The sequence below is a fragment of the Eptatretus burgeri genome, chromosome 7 (genome assembly GCF_056783735.1).
Source record: "Eptatretus burgeri isolate ZD-2024b chromosome 7, Ebu_testis_v1, whole genome shotgun sequence".
Classification (NCBI taxonomy): Eukaryota; Metazoa; Chordata; class Myxini; order Myxiniformes; family Myxinidae; genus Eptatretus; species Eptatretus burgeri.
The window spans coordinates 54,717,947-54,740,093 of NC_140967.1; the positions used below are offsets into that span (position 1 = coordinate 54,717,947).

Genomic DNA, 22,147 nt, shown 5'->3' on the forward strand with positions numbered 1-22,147 from the left:
GAGGTACGGTCCCTCGGTAGGTTATCCGCGCGAATATTTAGGTAATCGATATTCGGCGATTGACCCTGTCGCGCGCGGGTAGAATACGGACTGGGCCGTGGTGTGTGTGGAAGGCACACCCGTGACAGGTTCTCGGCGTTGTTCCGGGAAGTCACGACCGAATTGCTCGTCCGGTGGGCGGGCGGCTGCTATTAGTGAAAAGCGGTTGTTCGCACGCTGTGCGGGCGTAGATTCGTAACAATATTACTCTGCTTTTTTAGCAGATGGGTGCCTATAGGATTGAACAATAGCTAATGAAGCCGATTTAGTCATATTCATCGTCAGTTTGGTTGTCTGCGTCACTGCCATCGGTGTCAGAATCAGGGTCAGTAGGCCTAGTGTAGTCATCGTCGTCGTTGAGATGACCGGGATTTGGAAGAACTCTGTCGGGCATCTGGGGGCCTGTGGACCACACAGTTTGGTAGGAATTGTCCACCAGTTCCCATCCTTGGTTTTGGATCTTTGGGGACAGCGTTGTTGCAGGCTGCGTGCCATGTCATTGCAACAAAGTTGCTGTGATGGATCTTCTTCTGGACGACATTCTCGCATGGTGGGATTCTGTTCGCATCTCCACCCTTGAGTCTTGCAAATGGCTGCTTACCCTTCTTCAGTCCGAATGATTTCTCAAATACCATAAACCTGTGCTTGTTCAGTGGTATTGTCTTTTTTTGCACCGTACTATTTCGCAGTGTACTCAAGAACGTTGCAAGTTGCTTCGTCTTCTTGCTCTGCTGCCAATGCAGAGAAAGCATCCAGGAAGGAATAATTCTCTTCAGCAATTATCAGAGGACGTTTTTCCCCCTTCCCTATGAAGGATGAGGTGTAGTCGCATCCTGTGACTGCATGGAAGCCTGGCAGGGCTTTACATAGGCTGGGTCCAATCTTGCTTGCAATGGCAGAGAGGCCAATGTAACGCCTGTTACCCCGCCCAGAGGTGCCGACGTCCATCCATATCTTGGTGTTCATGCGATGGGAATGGTGGACAAGAATAACTGCTATGTCGGTATCAGTGGCTCTGACAACTATGTCACCTTGTTGTTAGCTACTAGAAACTGCATCAATGGCATGAAGGCATATCCTTATATCGGCCTCTGGGTGATTGCACTCCAAGCGAGGAACAGGCGTTACATCAACCATCCCACTGGCTCCTCTGAACTGTAAACATTGCGTGTCGACCCCAACGTACAACTCCCTGCCATCCAGGCTAGCTGAATGCCACTATTCAGCCAAATCTTTCACCAGAAAGCGGGGTAATTGCTGTTTGAAAGATGTCTACTTCAGTGCCTTCTCAATATTCCGCGGATGAATCTGTTCTTGTCCTGTGATACGATAGACAGAATCTTCTGCACCACGGCATTCGTGCTCATTACCCTTTACTGAGGGTTCCTCATAAGTATCAAAGAGGATGTCTACCCGTTTTGAGGGATTCGAGAGGCCTGCATGCAGCAAGTAACGTGAAAGTCCACCATACGTCAGAGGTAGATTTGGTGGAAGGCAGTGAAGCAGAAAGTTGCCATCTATTACAGTAGCCTTCACCTTTGTTGGCGAACCATGCACTGCTACTCTGCTCTCAAGGACTGTGAAGAGATCACTCTAGGTTCCATCGGCCATTGTAACCAGGGTGCCATCTGTTCTACACATTGTTAGAGGAACCAGTCAATGGGTATGTGAGGAGGTATTCAAAGTCTACTTGCCTTTTCGCAGCTATGATGGCAATCCGTCCAAACAGGTCTCTTGTGCACCTAAGTTCTTGTACGATCAGGTTACTTGGTCTCTTGCTTTTTGCACCTTGGTCTGCAAAAGTCTTCAGGCGGTTCCGAGTGACAGCTTTCTCGAATCGAGCGGCATCTGCGCACTATGACACGAAAGCATCATGTTTTTCTCTACCTTTTTCTTCCACACTGAGTAAGGAATCGGTGATCTCATTGGTGGCAGCTTTCCCTGTCTGGATGTTTACAAGGGACTCTGATTCAAGATTGAAGGGATTGGCAAACCCTTCAATGGTCTTCAGCAGGTTGCCCAGGTCCTTATTGTCCCGTGAAATGCGGCTTGGGTCAGCTTAGCCTGTGTGTCACTGGTTATATTCATTCCAGCCATTTCGAGCATGGCACTAATGAGTACTCCTCTGGCACTCTTGGTCACACTCCACCACAGACGGGCTGAGAAGTTATTAGTGGGGTCTGTGTACCCCGTCATCCTTGATGCTGCAACAGCATTTACCGCCTGCTCTAGAGTGAAATCTACCAGTACCCTGCTGAACTGATTGTCTGTTCGACGAATGCTAAACAGACCAGCGACTAGCATCGCCTTCAGGCCTGGGTGAGTTGTAATGTTCATCAAATCAAGCTGATACTTCGACATCCACCTTGCATAGTTTTGGCGATTAGTCCCGAAGAAAATGTCAGTAGTCTGCGTGAGGGCCCAAGTGTACAGGTCAACATTTGACTCTCGGATGGCTCTATCGATGATGTGGTAGAGGTTCACTCTGGATGTACTGCATGTAAAACCTGGCAGTTGGTTCCATGCTTGCCATCCAAGGTTGATCGAGTGTAGCGAGAGTATTCGTCGAAGACCGTGATGAATGACGGTGCAGTGCACAGCTGGTCTCGAGCTTCCTTGTTGTCCAACGTCGATGCTTTGATCAGTGCACTCACTGTGTCCATGTCATGGTATGTGCTGCAGAATTGGTAAAAGTGCAGTGTTTCAAAAGCCAGTGCCAGCATTGGATGGAGCCTCTAACAGCAGTTGAAGTTCTTACATTCTATGATACCATTCAAGGAGCCAGGTGAGAGGACTTCAGCTTCAACCAACATATCTGCCATGCCAGATTCTTTGATGACCTTTCCGATGGCTTTGAAGAGGCACATCTGTAGATGAAAGGCCCCGAACATAATGAAGATGTTGTCGAATCTGGGGCGTTCTATGACTTGGATATTAATGGCCTTGAGCAACATCAAGGTCATATGTTACTCCACTATACGGCTGTACGTACTCCCGAGCTCACTTTTGGGTGATGGACAGTGTTTCTGCAACTACATCATTGTTAGTTGGTGAGCGATCAATATTTGGCATGTACAGAACCACTTGCTTTGGGAAATGGTCCACATAGTTCCAAGCATTGAACCCAGTCCACATAGGAATGCTTTCCATTCCGAGCACATGCATCATCATCCACAAGAAATCAAGCTTTGATGGAATGGAAAGGTCTGTACTGGTACCACAAAAGTCTTTGTTTGCGTTAGAGAAATCGTCCATTCGTGGCTTCTTCCTGTAAGGAGCTCGGGCTAAATCCGGAACATCCAATTTCCTCCTCTTCCTCTTCCCACCCAACGATGGCAAAAGTCTATCTGGTGTTTGATCTTCGGTTACGTCTCCATCTAGGCTGACTGCTTCCTGTTGCACGAGGCTGGAGTGCTCTGAGCCTGATACATAATACCCATCATATCGTGGAGCGTGTCGGTACCTGACAGTGTGTGTGTGTGTGTGTTAATTCGTCGTAGTTGTCAAAAGCAAGTCCACAAGGTACTCCAGGAACTGAACCAGCAGGACAGTTCAGCTTTCGGTCAAAGATGGCATAGGCTGGGTCTGTCTCAATTTCCTCAATGGCATGGTAGTTAAGCAAATGCCCCATCCGATTCAGCATTGTGAGAATCTTCTTGCTTCCAGTCAGTGACTTCAAGGACAAACCCATCAGGATATGCTTTCTCAGTTTTAGGTTCCCATTCTTCACTGAAAACAGTACATCCTGACTTAATGAATCAGAGCGGCACTTGACCGACTGAATATTGGCCAGCATTTTGTCCTCCAAGTAGTGTCTGAAAGAAAGTCTTGACAAGGTCAGGTGGGTCCCCCTCGCCATTGTTGACAGCTTCCACGGTCAGTGGATCTAGGAGGGGCTCTTTCGTCACGGACTTCAAAGGCCTGTCTGAGTTGCAATGCAACTTTAGTAACCTGACCCTCAGGAGATGACTTTATGTCATACACTGCCTAAATGGAATCATACTCAATGGCTGTGCTGTGGACTATCACACCTTGCTGGCGGCAGTCTGAGGAATGCAATAAAATCGTGTCAGGGAATTTCCTGGTCAGAAGGTTCCCCCAGGTATTGCGCTTTGCTTACTGAAGGGACCACTTCAAGTTCAGTACAGAAGTCGGTGTATTGTTCATAAATGGATGCAAGGTGTTCAGGTTTCTGTCAGTCAGTGATGTTGTCTTTGACGTAGGAATAAATACAGTCAATAGGAAACTTGGGATTAACAGGCTCCTCAGCGATGGGGGGCAGCCCAAAACTTTTCACCCAATCCACCCTCCGGATATATGTGGCACGACAACTGTGGTGAAACTGGGCTTCCTTAGCCATCAGGTCAACCCCACTGACTTTTACAAGTAAACATACTTGCTTGAGGGTATGCACAATCTCTATAATCTTTTGTGCTGCTTGCTTGTTTTGCAATTTTCCTGGGAGCTCTTTTGTTCCGTCTGGGAGTTTTTTGATCTTTTTGTCACAAAACAAACATGCATCAGGGAAAATACCAAGAGTTGACACCCTTCTGCGAGACTTCACCACTAACAGTTGAAGCAGATGATGCAAGAGCGTAACACCTTTCTCTCTGGGCCTACAGTGTCATTCCCAATAGGCCTAGGTGGAGACTGAGTAGTAATGGCTGTAAAGTTCTTGTAGCACTTGCTGTGGTACCCATCACCATCTCCTGGATGACTTGGCAACGCCTCAACAACTGCTCTGTATTTGGAAGATTGGTAGTTCCTACTTCCCTTCCTGGCTCCAGCAGCACGCTGAACAACTGCCCATTTCTCTTGCTGCCAGGGAAGTAACTTGCTTGTCTCGGTCAGAACAACATGTATAAGACACTTTGAAGTCAATGACTGGTGGGCAGATGCTGTGAAGGTAAGACAAAAGGGACACGTGTGGTGTGTCATGAATTTCTCAATTACCGAAATACAGAATTACAGAATATGGACCGATTGACATTATCATTATCATAACCTACCATTATCATTTCCTTGGCTTGCCATTTTTTTATGTGAGATCATCAGGAGCCCTTGAATTAATGAGTTTCTAAAGAGAAGATAGGAAAAATAATAATGTGAAGTTATTATATAGCGCTTTATAATGTTGAACATTCTCAAAGCGCTTCACATTTATGACCCACATCTATTGGCCTGTTATTTCAAAGTTCTTTCTCCACTCCTTGGGGAGTATTACAGCCCGGCTGCTGTTTTCAGTGCTCACTTCTCATTCTCTGTCAGCCAAATACCCATTACTCCTGGGTGGGGAGAAGCAAGTTTGGTCAAGTGCCTTGCCCAAGGACACAAAGAAACAGATGGTGATCAGACTGGGAATACGAACTCGGCATTCCCGCTCCTGAGTCTGACACTGTGCCACTACACCACTGCTTCCCCTAAAAAAACAGTGCCAATTCATATCTTTAGATCAATGAAATTAACCCATGGGCATGGGAGTGTGGCAAAATTGGCCGAAATTGCATCAGCGTCATTGAAGACCTGATGGAGGCCTTCTCGAAGAATGCTTTAGAAGGTCAGTGTAGACCGAAAATAATAAGTACTGTACATATAGTACACTTTTGCTTACCTGTAGGATAAGTGCAGCTTTCAGTGTTCTGTCTTTTTCATGTCAATGTTGCTTGGTCCATATGACTAGGCTGAGAATATTAGACTTGCAATACCTTCAGTGAAATCTTTGCCTCATATGTACTTTGTCAAATGAAAAGAATGTCACGGAGTCTGGCTTCACTTTCACTTTTACACTCCACACGCAGTAGGTGTGGGTGACTGAATGCACAGGGGCAGCCTGTACGTTCCAGTAAGAGTTGATTAGTGGATGACCTGAATCTCACAGCATGCAGGTATATAGCCAGTCGCCCCCGCAAGCACGAGGATTATAGTCCATTTTCTGAGATGTCGTCGCTGTGTGATATTGTCCTGAGCTAAAAATAGTAACTTGATGCTAGTTGGCCTGCAGAAATGTGTTGTGTATTGGGTGAATGTGTAGCTGAACACCTGTGCCTCGGCAGATGTGGCCTAGTGGTTGCCAGGGCCAAATCCAATAAGGATTTGCTCGACCCTCCTTGGTCCTTTTGAGCCCTTCTTAAGCCGAAACGCCAGGGACTATCCTTTCTTAAGTTACATTTTTGTGACAAGCGATGTGAGGGGATATTTCAGTATCAATTTCAGCTTTGTTCTCAAAAGTGTAATTGAGACCCTTTTTGAACCACCACTGGGGCCCTTCTTAAGTGCAAACCCGTGGAAATATTGTTTCTTAAGTTGTATATGTCAAATTAGTGATATGAGGGGTGTCATCAGTGTGAATATCAGCGTTCTCAAAAGTGTAAATGAATGTCACTTTTTAAGGGGGGGGGTTTGGGACCCTGCCTCCCCTTAAGGCCAGGAATGCCATGCTTAAGAAATGGGTTTTATTCATCCCCCATGTACTCTTGACAGAATGAGACCATCAAACCTTTTGTTCCCAAAAGTGTAAATGAAAATGTGCTTACACCCAAACTAAAAACACTATTTTCAGAATTAATGGAGCATGAATTGACAAAAAATGAAAGAAACAAAAATCACATTTTGGAATGTAAAAACTAACTATTCATTGTTTTATTAGATCTCAGGAAAACAAGTAAAAGCATTTCACATAAAGATCACCTTGGGGGGGGGGGGTAAATGCTGCTTCTGGCTGCTCTATCCCCATGTCAAAATCAGGCCCTAAGCCACCTGACTAATAGTCTCACATCCTCTTCGGAATGAGACTTACTCGAGCGAAGTCAATGGCGTGCTGTCACAAATCGCCATGTTTCTGACATAAAGCAAAGTTGAACAATGGCAAAACATTCCACAAGAAATGTCCCAATATCAAATTTTGAGCTAAATTTTTTCCCTGTTTTGACCCCTCTGATCCTAAGTCTCCACCCCCTGGAGCATGAACAGGAGTCAAATCCACCCCCCCCCCCAAAATGTACCCATAATCACATTTTTGGGTGTTTCATCTTTTGACCCCACTCCAAAAATGACACCACTCTTGCACATTCTTGCCATGTGGTGATCACAATGACCAAATTTGGTGAATTTCTGCACAACCATTTAGGAGCTCGCGTGACGGACATACAGGCAAAGCTGATTACAATATCTCCCTCCCCCCCTCCCCAGTTTTATTTTCAAAAAGCATGGTGATGCAAACGTTACCATGATCAGATAGAGTAAATCAGTTTCAAGTGTACAAGATTGATAATTGTAGACAAATGTGCGTGCTCACGATGTTGTGATCTCAGGTTCAAGATGCATAGGATGATTTGTTCATTGCTTACCAATGTTATTGTATCAATGAGGGTACGTCATGCAAAAGCACCCTCCTGTTCCAAATCATCATCCTCCATGCGACGATTAATAATTATCAAAATGAGTGCGAGTCTGCCACACATGGTTTGATCTATGTGATATAGTCCACTCTTGTTCACAAAACCATTCTTAATGTTAGGCCTTACCATTCCCTGACACTTTCTAAAATAAAACGAAAACAAGTGAGAGGGACAAACAAAATGAACCCTCACAATTTGCATTTTTTCCCACAACACAAAGCAAGATCGGTACTTTGTAAAGGCATCATGACATTTCGGACACTGCACCACCGGCTTTGAGCATGCAAAGGTACAATAAATACATCAATAAGCATGACCACGCACCTTGCTGTAATGCTGTGCCTATTCGGAATTGATTTGAGGACAAAGTTGAAAATCTGCAGTATGCAGCCCAGAGTCCCAACGACCTAATCAAACCAGAGATGTCTTGCAGTGGCCTGAGGGCAAGAGCCAAAAGAAAACAATCCACCATGGCACTTGCTCTTCAAGGCAAAATGTTACTTTGCACTCAATATCTACTAATCTTTGGCACAAAGTGTTAGGAGCAGTAAGAGATTGGAAATTGAATCAAGTTTTCATTTTTAAAACCCTGCATTTTCCACAGGAGTTCCCTGTTAAGTTGAGTAGTTAAATACATACAGTACTCATTCACTTATGCCCCCTGGCTGATATGGGTTGGATTCCCAAGTCTGTTCATTCTTATCAACCCACAATTAGAAAGCACAGTGGGTATGCAAAACACTTTCAACACAAGTCGAGGGAGGCCTTTGTTCTTCAGTGGACTGAAAAAAAATCGACTGATTTATGGTACTTTTTTTTTTTTTTTTAAGTCCCACTACCTTTAGTAACAGAGCACAAGGTTCACTATTAACCTTCAAGAGTGCAGGAAAACAAAAAATTGCTTCCACTATGCAAAACAAACTTCGACCCAAGTGTGTACTTTGTAGAGAGGATTTTATTGTGACTGTATTTCAAGCTTATATCGATTTCAGCCCTTTCACAATAAGTCAAACAAAAGAAAGAAATGAAAAACCATGTTGGCAAATTAAGAGCTCATGGAATAAAATATAAACACCTTTAGCAACACCATTGCAATCCCGACTCCTCCCCCACTTCATATGAAATAAAGTCGTTGGCTTGAAGGATTTATTACCTCTGTCACCGAAGGTGGATGGGTGTTACGTTTTCATCCCTGTCTGTCTGCGAATAAAATATCTCAAAACGTTGTGGATGGATTTTGACGAAATTTGGTGGAGAGCTTGGGTACATGTGACTGACTAAATAATTAGATTTTGGTGAAGATCTGAATCCGAGAATTTTTAAAGTGAGTTTTCACCATTGAGAGACAGGGCCAAAAAGGACATACCATAATATCTCAAAGTTGTGGACAGAATCGGAGAAACTTGGACAGGTTGGGTATGGAACAAGAAAGAATTGATTCAATTTTGGTGAAGATTCGAATCCGGATGCGAGAAAATATATATTTTTAAAAGCGATTCATCATCATCGAGTGATACAGCTGAAGGGGCATTCAATGTCAAGTGTACACACCCTCCCGACACTAATATCTCATTTTCTCCCCATATGTTGGTCATTTATTCACTTGGGTGAAAAAAACTCAAAATACCACCTTTTAGATATGTGGGTGTATCGGGGCCCATTTTAGGGGCCCCCCAAATTTTGGCGCCCCCGGCTACCCCACAATCTTCCAGAGGCCATATCACAGGTTGTAGTGGTCCGATTTGGCTGATCTTGGTATCAAAATGCTCGTAAAAGCGAGATCTTTCGAATCGCGTAAAGTAAAATCACTCCGAAACAAATTCAAAAAGTTATAGTTTGGGGCGCCCTTTGAGCTTTGGTACCCTTATACCCCTTCATATACTCCAACACCTCAGCATAAATGAAAACTAGCCTAACCCACGCTCTGCATGACATGTTGGGGTGGGTGTGTTTGAGAAAGGAACTGAAGAAGAAGATTTTATTATTATTGATGTTATTTTATTTATTTTTTATTATTTTATTTACTTTTTTTGTACCATGCACCTCATATGGTCTTTGAGATAATGTAAGCCGAATATCACGTTACTCGAGCGCAGAACAAAGGCGAAGATAGCGCAACATGAAACCACAAACTCCGAAATAATATATAAGATGGGATCTCAATGGGTTCAAGTGTGATTATGGTTTTATTGTTCGGGACTCAGGTGCTGGACACAATACATATCACAATATTTGAACACAAGATTTCCAATACACTATATCAGTATATTGTACATAAATTTTCCACATGCACATGCAGGAACTGGAAGCGATACTAGTACAAGTAAGAGTTTTTCGTAGCATATTATAGTCAAGAGTTTTTGCCAACAAATGTTATATTTGACAGCTGAGTTTCTTTTTTGCTGATTGTGTAGGTTCCACCTGTAGCAGTTTTTGGTTCTACGGGAAAAAGTATATCAGAAATGTCTAAAATGCAGTGATCTTCAATATCAAGAAAAAAGAAACTATTTGTGGGCTCATTTGGATGAAGAAAATTCACTTTCACTTCATGAGTGTCCTGAAAGGCTTCCATGATGCAGGCAAGTCACCATTTTCCATCATAGTGCACTGTGACATAACCTGAGAGTTTCCCGTTAAAAGTTGGTGTAGATTTTGAAATAGCTGACTTGATACGGTGTTCCTCGCTAAGGCTGAATTTGCGTACTTGAAGAGAAGTTTCAGAAATTGGGATGAAAGCACAAGTTTTTGAGTTCCAGCTGGGGTTTTGGCCGTTTTTAACCTTTTTTCCAGATTGCGTTCTTCCTAGTCATACACCTCTTGGATCCCATAACCAAACTTAATTTCATTCAAACCATTTCAGCAAAGGCAAAAAGATCTTTTGGAGAAATAATTTGACTGTCGTAAGGTCGACGCAGGCTCTCACGTGTTGCTTCTCGTTTGACTGTACCTCCCACGCCATCTGAAGGGCCCTTGCCATGACTTGTGGAAAAAAAATGCCATTCTGCGTCAATACCATACTCTGATTTGTGACATCGGTTTATGAAGGCTTTGCAATTCTTATATTGGCCAGCGCAGCCATCTGAGAAATAATAAAGTTTCTTCACATCTCCAAAGCTAGATTTCAAGTGTTCAATGAGCATTCTTTGGAAGAGGTGGACTGAGATAACGTCGTGAGTATTGCATTCTGATATAATAGTGAACGAATCGTGGTTTAATTTGTCATCGTCCAATTTGAAATAGTAAACCCAGGGGTGAATTGTCGCTTGAGAGCAGTTCCAATGGAATCCTTGGACCGCATCCTGTACGACAAACAAATAGTTCTCTGAGAAGTCTCCAATAATGACAAATTCTCCTTCACCGATTTCGTCTTTCATATTTTTCAGAAACTCAGATTGGGCCTTGGCAATGAAGTCGTGTCTCACGAATTTCACCGCACGTTCACAGAATTGATTAATGAATTCTTCCAAAGGCAGGACCATGGAGCTCAGTTCAGATCTGTCGGTGGATGTCAACTGTTTAAACTGAATTTCATCAATATCCTCCGGTTCATAAGCACTCAGTAGCTCTGTTTTGAAGTCTTCAATTGATGGGCAACTTTCACAAGTTCTGAAATAACATCCCGGTTGTGCTGGGTTACAAATTATGCGTGCTATCACATGATGATAGCTAGGAAGTTCGGCTATCTGTGGCATTTTGGAACCAAACATCACGAGTTTCACATTTTGATGTATCGTACATAAACATACACTGTGTGTACCGCCTGAACCGGCCAGGACACACTCCGAGGGACGGAGCATGGCAAACTTCGCGAATCCAACTTTCAATCCAGAGTTCTCTGAATTTCTGAAACAGTTCCTTGAGATTGTTTAGTACCAGGCGCTTTTGAATTTTGTCTTTTCCATGTTCATTCCTGAGCACCACACAGTCCTTTTTTTCCGCCATTATACGGCTGACTTCATCACTTCGGTAAAATTCGGTTACGGCGGATTTCACTTTGTCAGGCAATATTTTACCCTGTTTGGGATTTGGAGACGATAGCATACCATTTTCTTTCTCTAAATTTTTGGCCTGCACAGCCATTCTTTGAGAGAAACTGAATTCACTCATCATCCCTCTGATGCTCATATTCCTAGCAAATATTGTCAGTATACGTATTTGCTCTGAACGGCTCGAAACAGCGTATTTTTCTTTCAGGCTTTTGATCACCTCTGGCATGCAGTTTTCATCACATTTTGACGGTGTATTTTGTGTTTTCTCCGCAGTGCTTGGTCCAGCAACTAATTCTAATTTCTTTCGCACAGAATCTTCCACTTTACTTCGCTTTTCAGGAACGTACCCTGGGTTCCTCTCCGCCTTTCGTTTGTCGAATGGGGTTTCGCCTATCATCGATAACGACTGGTTTAATAGGTCAACTTCTGCTTCTCGCTCAAAAACCTCCTTGTCCTCATCTGTCGAAATTGATTCTGCAATGCCTTCGATAGTACCTTCTGATGATAATTTCGAACTGGTCGAAGATGATTCTTCAATACGCTCTGGTGACAACCGAGTTTTTTTTTTTTTCTGCAAAGTACAAAGTACAAAGAAGTACAAAGTCTTGTCATCTTTTTTTCACCTTTGAAGAAAATTTCATCAACATATTATTTGACACATTGCGAAGATCTTTTTGTTGTTTCGTTTTATGGCAGCTGAACGGATCGCAACAGTATTTTCGGAACTCCTTTCGATCTTCAGTCACCATGCTTTCTGCGAAATACGCAAAAACTGAGATTAGCCAATTTATAACTTAATTCGATGATGGTTATACAAAAAATGTACACTTAAAAATCAATCGACACAATAGGCAGAATAATTTTTCGCAAATGATGCTATATATATAAAAGTCCAGAGATGATGATTGTCAATTTCAGACATAAAGTCACCTGCCAGCAAGTGATGTCATTGGAACGATGACGGCAAACGTCGCCCAATGTCGAATCAAGAATTAGTGATATGTGGACCCCGAACAATAAAACCATCATCACACTTGAACCCATTGAGATCCCATTTTAATTTATGCTGAGATGTTGGAGTATATGAAGGGGTATTCTCACAAGGAAAGGAAAAAAAATAAAGGGAAAAAAAAAAAAAAAAAAAAAAAAAAATCGGGATCATCGGTTTGGCTGGGGGGCGGAGGCCCAAGGTCAAAGGGTGCTCCAAACTACAACTTTTTGAATTACTGTTTCAGAGTGATTTTACTTTACGCGATTCGAAAGATCTCGCTTTTACGAGCATTTTGATACCAAGATCATCCAAATTGGACCACTACAACCTGTGATATGGCCACTGGAAGAGTGTGGGTCAACCGGGGGCACCTAAATTGGGGGGGGGGGCTAAAATGGGCCCCCAGGCCTGAAAATTGACACATAATGTTTTACCGTGGATACAAGCACTTGCACAAAAAGAAGTTAAATCTGAGACCATGTGTCAAAATTTCACTGAAAAATGTGTGCACTTGACATGGAACGCCCCTAAAACGAAATATTGCACAACAGCTCAGAGTTATGGACAGATTCGGATGAAACACGGTGGATGAGTTGGTTATGTGACAAAAACAAATCGATTAGATTTCAGTTCAGGTCCGAATCCAAATGCGGCCTATCAGTGCAAAACAAAACAAAGTAATCAGCCTGGCGGAGGTATGCACTCTCCCGAGTGCTCTTCTCTTTTAATCTAGCTTGGGTGTAAGCACAGGCATTCTCACATTCTCTGAATGCGAGATGCTGAATGGCACTCTCACATCAAATCTCCATGTTGTTAACTCCCATCAATGCCTATTCGTTTGCATTTTTGCAATTTCCTTGCCAAGCTCTGGGATGCTTAGTGATAATGGGATATGATCCAAACATATGGAAAGGAGCAAAATGAAAGGTACATTGAAATGGAGGGGATTGAATAGCATACAGTTTGAAGAAAGGGAAAGAGAAAAGGAAAGTACTTCAGAGCTGAGTGGTACGAAGAGAACATATTTGGAGATGCATGGCATTTATCAAATCAATGAAAAGGTGAAGGAAGAGTTTAATGAATTTCTTTTAATTTTAACAATAACAAAAAAATAAATAATAATAATAATAATAAGTGCTGTCTGTAGATTGTGAAAACTGAGCCTGAAGCATGGGAATCTGTGGAAAGAGTCGTCGACGACTCCCACATGCTCAAGACTCGGCACTCACAACCTCCATCTGTGGCTCTCACGGCACAGTGCCTCACCACCCTCAGCTTTGCATAGGTTTGCACAGCTCAACCAGAGCAACGGCTGTGCCTACCAGCAAAGCTGAGGGAAATGAGCCGTCAGAGGAAAGTGCTGCATTGTGACAGCGATGCCCATACAATGTAAACCTAGACACAAATGGGAATTAAACGAGGATCATTGAAAACAAATATCTTGATTATAGCAGCAAAAACCAAACCCATGGCAGGCTGTGCTTGGATAATATTTGTGCAATGTGTTCTTATGTCCGTTCCACCTCCAACACCTTACTTCCACACGTTTAATCACTTCTGTTCTGATCTACGCCATCGTCGGATGGGCAAGGAAAAGTTGCACATTGCTTAGTTAGGTCTGCGGTCGGTTCAATGAAGCACAAAATCAACTTCAGATGCTTATAAACAACCAGACAGACAGCATAAGAAAAACCAGACCGAGCTAATTTGACAAACTCCTCTTGTGCCTAATCTCTACCACCCCTTCCAAAACACCGCACACATCAAATGGAGAAATTAATAAATGAAAAAAATAAAGATGCTAATTTCAGCAAAGAACTACTGGCGGCACGACATAATAAAACGGGTCAAGTTGACCGCTGTAAAATATCAGGAAGCACTAATGTTTCAGGCTTTACCCTGTGTTGGAGCAATATATAAATCTAAGTTTCTTTTCATTTTGCAAAACTACAGCATTGGTATCTCAGCATCTATTATTTCCATTCAATTCAACTTTGTTACCTCCACCACCGAAGGTGAAGGAGGTTATGTTTTCACTCACTTCTGTGTTTGTTTGCAGGTTATCTCAAAAAGTTGAGGATGAAATATTTTGTTGACAGGTTGTGTGTGTGTGACAAGGACAAACTGATTAGATTTTGGTGAAGATCCGGATCCGGATCCGAGAATTTTTTCAGAGATTCTTCACCATTAAGAGATTGGGTCAAAGACGATATTTCAAAAATGGATTGGGTCCCGAGATGTTATCGCGGATCGGGCATTGCGCGCGGAGGTATGTGCTCTACTGTGCATCGTCCTAGTTTTATATGCAATGCAAGAACAGAATAAAGTCACCTTTTTTTTTTGTATACCTTGGTCGAGGCTCGTATGAGAGCAAACACACAACTTACAGCAAGGGGGCATGAGACAAGAGGGGCGGGAGTGGAAGGGACAAAACAGTGGGGAACAGACACATTAGGTGAACTGTGGAAGGGAGAGGGATGGGGATGGGACGGGGAACATGGCGAAGAGAAGATGGACATTACAGGGACTTTCAGGAAGGAAAGCAGGGGAATTGAAGGAAGTGGGCTTGGGTGGATTATCGGGGGTAGAAAAGATCGAGGATTTGGATGGGGGAAGATAAGAGGTGGTGGTGAACAGCTGTTTTGAAAGCCTGGAGGGAAGAATGGGAAAGAATAGAGTGAGGAAGTTTATTCCAAAGGCGGGAAAAAAAAAAGAGGAATGAAAGGGTGAAGATGAGCAGTGATTTGTGATTTTGGTAGTTTTACCAGAAGGTGGTTGTTGGCAGACCTTGAGCACCCTGTGGAAATGTGGTGGGGACAAATCGCAGAGAGAGCAGGGGGGGCAAGGCTGGAGAGGAGTCGGTAGAAGACAGAAAGACCACCGACCAACCTGCGGTGATTGAGTGAGAGGCCCAAAGACTCAGCTTCATTGCAGGAGATGCCGATGATCTTAAATGCCCTGGTTTCGACAGCATGAAGCCGAGAAAGGTGGGAGGCAGGAGCACCAGCCCAGAGGGGAGAGCAGTACTCCATCAGGCTACGGACAAAAGCTTTGTAAGTTGTCAGGAGCTCAAGAGGGCCGAGGAAGGACTTTGCACGATGGAGGATTCCCAGTCGGCGACTGGCTTTTGAGGTGAGTTTGGAAATGTGCCTTTCCCAGGAAAGGTCATGGCAGATAGTGAGACCCAGAAGCTTGAAAGAAAAGACTTCTTCCAGAGGATTGTTGAGAAAGTGGATGGGGGGGGTTTTCTAAACGGTCCTTTCGAAGAGACATAGTGAGAGTGTGAGATTTGTCCAGATTGAAAGACATGTTCCACGTGTTGGACCAGTTTGCGATTTTATCCAGATCTGCAGTGAGCGAAGAAGCTGCTGCTTGCCGGTCTGAGGGATGACAGATGGTATGGCAGAGGGTGGAGTCGTCGGCAAAGAGAAATAGAGGATTTTCCAGAGAGTCGGAGAGTTCCAGAGAACCTGCACATAAAGCATGCCTCAACTAGTAATAACATGCAGGCACTCATGGTCGTCGTTATTAATCAAGTTGCGAGCATTGCAATTATTACCTGTACATGCATGGATTAGTGCAAATGGTGTAACTACCGAGTTCTGAGAGAGGGAGCGGGGGTTTGCACACCATATCTCACTCCTGGAGGAAGCCTGGTAACCAAAATGTGAACGTTTGAGAATGCTAGGTTGAAAAAAAATGGAATTGCATATCAATACAATGAAGGTGGAAAGTAACCACAATAAGCAATTTGCTTTGCAACTAATTATTGTTTTCCTCTCTTCGAATGTCTATTTCTACATACAAAGTCGAAGCTCCTGGAAAAGCAGGATCGGACGTGTGATTGGAGGAAGAAGGGCAAAGCAGAGACAGTGAGGCAGTAGGAAAGTATTAACAAGCAAGGGAATGGATGATGAAAGAGGAAGGAAGGAACATTGTAACCTGTAAGAGATTGGAAAGAGGGAAGGTTAATGGGGAGGGGCGTGAGGGGGAGGGTAGAAAAGATCAGATCGAGATTGATAACAGGAGGTAGTGGTGCATGTCAAAAAACCCCACAAAAACCAATGAAGGAAAGTTACGGTGTAGTGTAGTTTCAGGGTAGACATGAGCTGTTGAAAGTAGACCAGCACTTGGTAGAGCACATGCCTCTGCCAGGCTGAACATTTTACGTTTTGTATCCCAGTGATAGATTGGATATGCATCAGCTTTTTCTTCTCCCCAAACTAACTTGTCTACCAAGTTTTGTCGTCACCCTACCAAAACTGTTTGAAATATCACGCTGTCGTGTATATCGTTTTTGGCCTCATCTCTCAATGGTGAATAATCACTTGGCAACCAAATCTTCACCAAAATTGAATCAATTTATCAGTTTCACACATCCAACCTGCCCAAGTTTCGTCGATATCTTTCCATAACTTTTTGAGATATTGTGCTCACAAACAAACAGGGGTGAAAACATAACCAGTCTACCTTTGGTTGTGGAGGTAACAACAACAAAAAAACAGCTTTCAATTTGCAGAAGACAGTTCACAACAACCCAAGCACGTTTCCTCCTGTACTCTCACCACTCTTGCACTTTTAATCTTTCAACTTCCTTTGTGTACTCGAGTTGCAATCCTATGGACCCGAAAGGGTCTCCCAGCAACCAGGAAATTTGGTAGGACAACCTCATTATTCGGTTCCATGGTAGCCCAGCAAGCATACAGTTTCCATCTCCCCTCCCTCAACCCCGAAATAATATTAATACAAGAATGTCCTGTTAAATTACAAGCGACATTTAAAGTTTCAGAATATTCATAGAAAACCGAAACACTGACTGGGATAGTTTGATATGAGCTCCATCAATATTTTTGTGGCAAACTTTCTCATGGTGATCGATGTGACCATTTTATACGAAGTCACCGATTCTAATAAGCATTTTCAAATAAGAAACAAAAGCTCGTGCCAAAATACATTTAAGTGGGATTTGTTGCACACAAGTTTTGAAAGTGAATCCTTAAAAACTCCCTGGAAGCATTCATTTCTTTAATCAAGGTTTAGAAATGTGTGCTTGTCATATATTTTTTTTTCTTCATTCTCATCAAGTTGTAAGACTGCAAAGTAGAATGTCGAGGAAAAACGTGCGCACGGATCCTTCAAGAAATCAAAAGGTACTTCTGGGATACAAATCCTGACATTGGGAGCATGTGATGCTGAGATGCTGTACAATTGTGCTCACACATTTTGCCTCTGTCATATCATTCCTACTCAGGAGGTGATTTCGTCAAGATCGAATAAATTATGGAAAGTTAGAAAATGCATTAAAAGAGAAGGTGCACAACAAAACACGAACTGTCAACCTCCCCTCTCCCACACGACACCCTAAGCTTTGGGTTTTGAGTGCAATTAGCATAGTCCCATGAGCTCATCCTAAATTTGAGTAAACAGCAACTACAACCAGCAAAAATGAATAAATAACAAAAAAGTGGAAAACATAAGTGGGATATTACTTGACATGGTCATATGTAAAGCAAAAGTTTGAGCGACATTTGAAAGTCACACGAATAAGCTCAGCGTAAACGTACGGGTCATCCTAAAAAGATGTGCACACACGTATGCGGTGAATGCACAGGGCCGAGACATAAATCGCAGATCGTGGAAGACAAGAAGGTAAGTGCAAACAGAGAAGGTAACATTAAAGCAGCACCTATCACTGTTTGCACTTTTCCCCTGGTCCTCGATGTGGTACGACTCCAGTGAATGCCTTGAAATGCAAGCATCAGGTGATGGTGCTGTGGACAAATGAACAAAACAGGGCTCGAAAATAATTAATCCTTCAGTTGTCATGGTGATGTGACTCCCAACAGTAACTTTGCAAATGCCAAATAATACTAACCTGACATGGGATTACAAAACTTTAAAACCTTTCAGGGTGTCGTGCGTCGTGCCATGCGTGTCTGTTGTGTCTTTGTGAAGCCTTTTCTTTTATTTATTTTACTCAATTCCATACCCCTGGGCCAATTGCCTCGAAACATGTTCTAGCACGTTAGAAGACTGTGTAGGTATGTCAGTCAATGTCACAAAAATAATAATTGCAATTTTTTAATCAAGTCAATGTTAAAACAAAAACAATAATGCCACTCTGGCCAATCAACATCTCATCAGCAGGGAGAGGGGCAGAGCTTGGCTTACCAGGAATCAAACTCTAAATAATCTGATCATCGGGTGACCCGACTTGTATACTGCACTGTATGTCAAAATTAAATAACCGAGAAACTGAGTGAGGTCCAAATTAACTTTAATGGTGGCTTAGATATTCATAAATGCACACCACCAGTGTAGGCAAGTTGATGCAATCACCCTGAACAGATTTGGGCCCTGATTGCTGGTGGAAAGGAAAATATAAACCAAACCACTTGGTGCAATTCTTGCCATGAGAGAGAGACTGAGACCGCTTTAATCCTCACAAGAAAGAGCAAGACCATGTCTGGGTTGCAGTGCCCCCTGGTGGCACTAATTCACACGGTAGTTATATCTGGGTTATCCACTATAAATGGAAGAAGTGTGCGTTCTGTGAAATTCGACTGGGGCATTCTGATCGTCATAATCTCCTGAGTTGATGAGGCCAATTAATTACAAAGAAGCAGGAAGAATTCCAATGTTTTAAACGCACGCCTTGTTAAGGTGTATAGAGCAGCTTAATAGGTCCTTCCATTCTGATTACAAAATAAACAAAAATAATAACATTACAACAAAGCATATATTAATACTAATAAGTGTCATTTGTTAATAAAAAATAACAAACATATAATCCCCACTCTGCCCCAAGCTCATCTAATGTTGGTGAAAGGCAAATTACCTCGCCTCCATTTCAAACCTCACCTCGAAAGCCAGTCGCCGACTGGGAATCCTCCATTGTGCAAAGTCCTTCCTCGGCCCACCTGAGCTCCTGACCACTTACAAAGCTTTCGTTCGCAGCCTGATGGAGTCCTGCTCTCCACTCTGGGCTGGTGCTCCTGCCTCCCACCTTCACGTGGCTTCACGCTGTGGAAACCAAGGCATTTCGGATCGTTGGCATCTCCCGCAATGAGGCTGTCTTTGGGTCTCTCACTCTCTCACCGCAGGCTGGTCGGTGGTCTTTGTCTTCTACCGTCTCCTCTCCAGCCTCGCCCCCCTCCTCTCTCTGTGATTTGTCCCCACCACATTTCCACAGGGCGCTCAAGGTTTGCCAACAACCCCCTTCTGGTAAAACTACCAAAATCATGAATCACTGCTCACCTTCACTCTTTTTTCCCCACCTTTGGAATAAATTCCCTCACTCTATTCAATCCCATTCTTCCCTCCAGGCCTTCAAAACAGCTGCTCACCACCACCTATCATCCCCCATCCAAATCCTAGATTTTTTCTACCCCCGACAATCCACCCAAGCCCACCTCCTTCAAATTCCCTGATTTCCTTCCTGAAAGTCCCTGTAATGTCCATCTTCTATTCCCCATGTACCCCACCCCATCCCTCTCCCTTCCACAGATCTCCTCATGTCTCTGTTCCCACCGTTTTGTCCTTCCCACTCCTGCCCCCCCTTACTGTACGCTGTGTGTTAGCTCTCACGAGCCTCGACAAGGGAAAAATAAATATATAATAATAATAATAATAATAATAATAATAATAATAATAATAATGCTCAAGCAGAACAGCAGGCAAGTTTGCTACAAGGTCGTGAAGACCAATGAAAATTTGGTCCAATGGACCAACAGGCCACTAGTATATTATATAAAGGCAGGAATCAAACTGAGGAAGAGCAAGAACAGAAATACACTCACTGCGGCAATTTGTAAATGTGTTTTAATACGATGAACATAAATATAAAGGGAAAAGGTTAAAAAAATAAAATAATAAAAAATATAAAACAAAAACAAAAAAAAGACCAATTATAAACACCAATTAGAGATTAAAAGTTCTCGTGTTCACTCACATATTACATTCAACACGAGAACCACGTGCTGGAGACATACTTTATAGAAAGTAATAACGCCCTGGGGGCGATAACGGGACAAAGTACCGCCTAATGAGCGAAAGAGAATCGCCCCAGGAGCGTTTTTTATCGGATTAAAGTTTGGAGATCGGAGGAGGGGGGGGGGAGAAAAAAAAAACACAACAAAATTAACGAACACTAAAAGTAAAACAAAAGAAAAGAAACACGACAAACATCCTGTGAGATAGCGCCCGAAGGAGGCAATGGCGACATGTTACAACTTGACCAAGTTATGTGTATTTACGAAGCCAGCGCCCACTTCGACGTCACCACGTGGTGCTCTCGCATTGTTCTGGAAAAGCCCGGCTCACCACGAGGCTACCTATACACGTCTTTCAAAAAAAACAAACAAACAAAAACACCGTTTGCTTCTTAGTTTACGTTCGTCAAGCAACTCGGCAGCGCGGGAAACAGGATTATTCGGAATAGCGAGCGAACACATGGCGGCCTAACACGACGCAGGCCCAAGTTTCCTTTCCTCGATGCCTGACGCGACCAAAGCCATGACCAAAGGAGAGTTAAAGTTCATCACCCTCGCGTAACGCACTTACCTCACACCACTTACCCAACAAGTAACAAGAACAAAACACTTATTACCGATCTCCTGTAGGTAGCAGTCAACACGTTCGGGTTAAACCGTTTAAATTGTACATAGTTCATGGGAAAACAGAGAGAAAGAGAGAGAGGAAACAAGTTGACGGTGGCGTCATAGAAAAAAAAAAAAGAAGAGAATACTTCAAGATAGTGTTTGGCTTGTGGAAACAACATTTGAGTGAAAAAAGTCTGGGCAACACATGCTGTGCAGACGGTTTGTACCTGAGCGAATGCTGACGAAAGAACTACGAGAACAAAGGAAAGCGAAGCGATCAAACCGAGTCCCACCTGCGCATGGCGCGTCCAAAAATGGCGCGAACCGTCGCATCACGTGATCCTCCCCGATCCACTCCCGAAGCATGAGATGAAGCAAAAAGAAAACGACAACGCCCTCTTTCTACATACTTTTAACGGTCAATTTCAAATTTTCCAAACCTCAAAAAAATAATCATGGACACCTCAAACATATTCGTCGAAACTGAAACAACCGTGAGTTCACGGATGTACCTCATTTTTTTTTTACTCATACACCGCTCGAAATGTTCATGATTGGTCTTTCTTGTCAGAAAGCGATGTCGGGGAAAATAAATACATAATCCTGTCAGATTATATAATTCTGTGAAAGAAGTAGAATATTGTAACATAACTGACTCAAGGACCTGAATTTCAAGTGATTTCGAGTCTGTCCTCGCGGGGTGAGGTGATTCGAGCTCGGCTCCAATGGCAATGGCACCCTCGATTCCCAAGCGCGGAACTTGTCGTCAAATGGCTTCATTTCCAAATGAGTAAAAGCGATGCGAGCATGTTGTGTTTGGTTTGGTTTTATTACTGTTTCTTCATCTAAGTGCTCGTTTATCTCATGCACTTATTCTTGTCGACCTCATGTATTTCATGCACAATTCCCTTGACTGATCAGTGGTCACTCCCCGCCCCCATTCCCTTCACAATCGAATCGGTAGCCCTGCCCTGCTGCCCACAAAGACACTGCCCGATGCCCATCCCCCTCCCTCTTTATCATATAACCACCTCCATCAACTTCCTCCACTTAGCCTCGGTGGAGCCTTACAACCATCAACCACCGCCATTCACTTTACTCCTAATTACAACCATCAACCACCTCTATCCA

General features: G+C 43.3%; 1 pseudogene across 1 annotated transcript in view; it reads right to left on the minus strand.

Annotated features, from left to right (window-relative positions):
* LOC147023291 (uncharacterized) overlaps window positions 1-21,351 on the minus strand; it is a 40,329-nt pseudogene extending 18,978 nt beyond the window's left edge. Inside the window, exons 1-4 of the transcript XR_015060127.1 lie at window positions 21,244-21,351; window positions 19,278-19,439; window positions 7,761-7,873; window positions 5,049-5,116 (exon numbers count right to left, since the gene is read on the minus strand). The product of XR_015060127.1 is annotated as an uncharacterized LOC147023291 (transcript). The remainder of the gene's footprint in view (window positions 1-5,048; window positions 5,117-7,760; window positions 7,874-19,277; window positions 19,440-21,243) is intronic.
* Window positions 21,352-22,147: the final 796 nt, after the last annotated feature.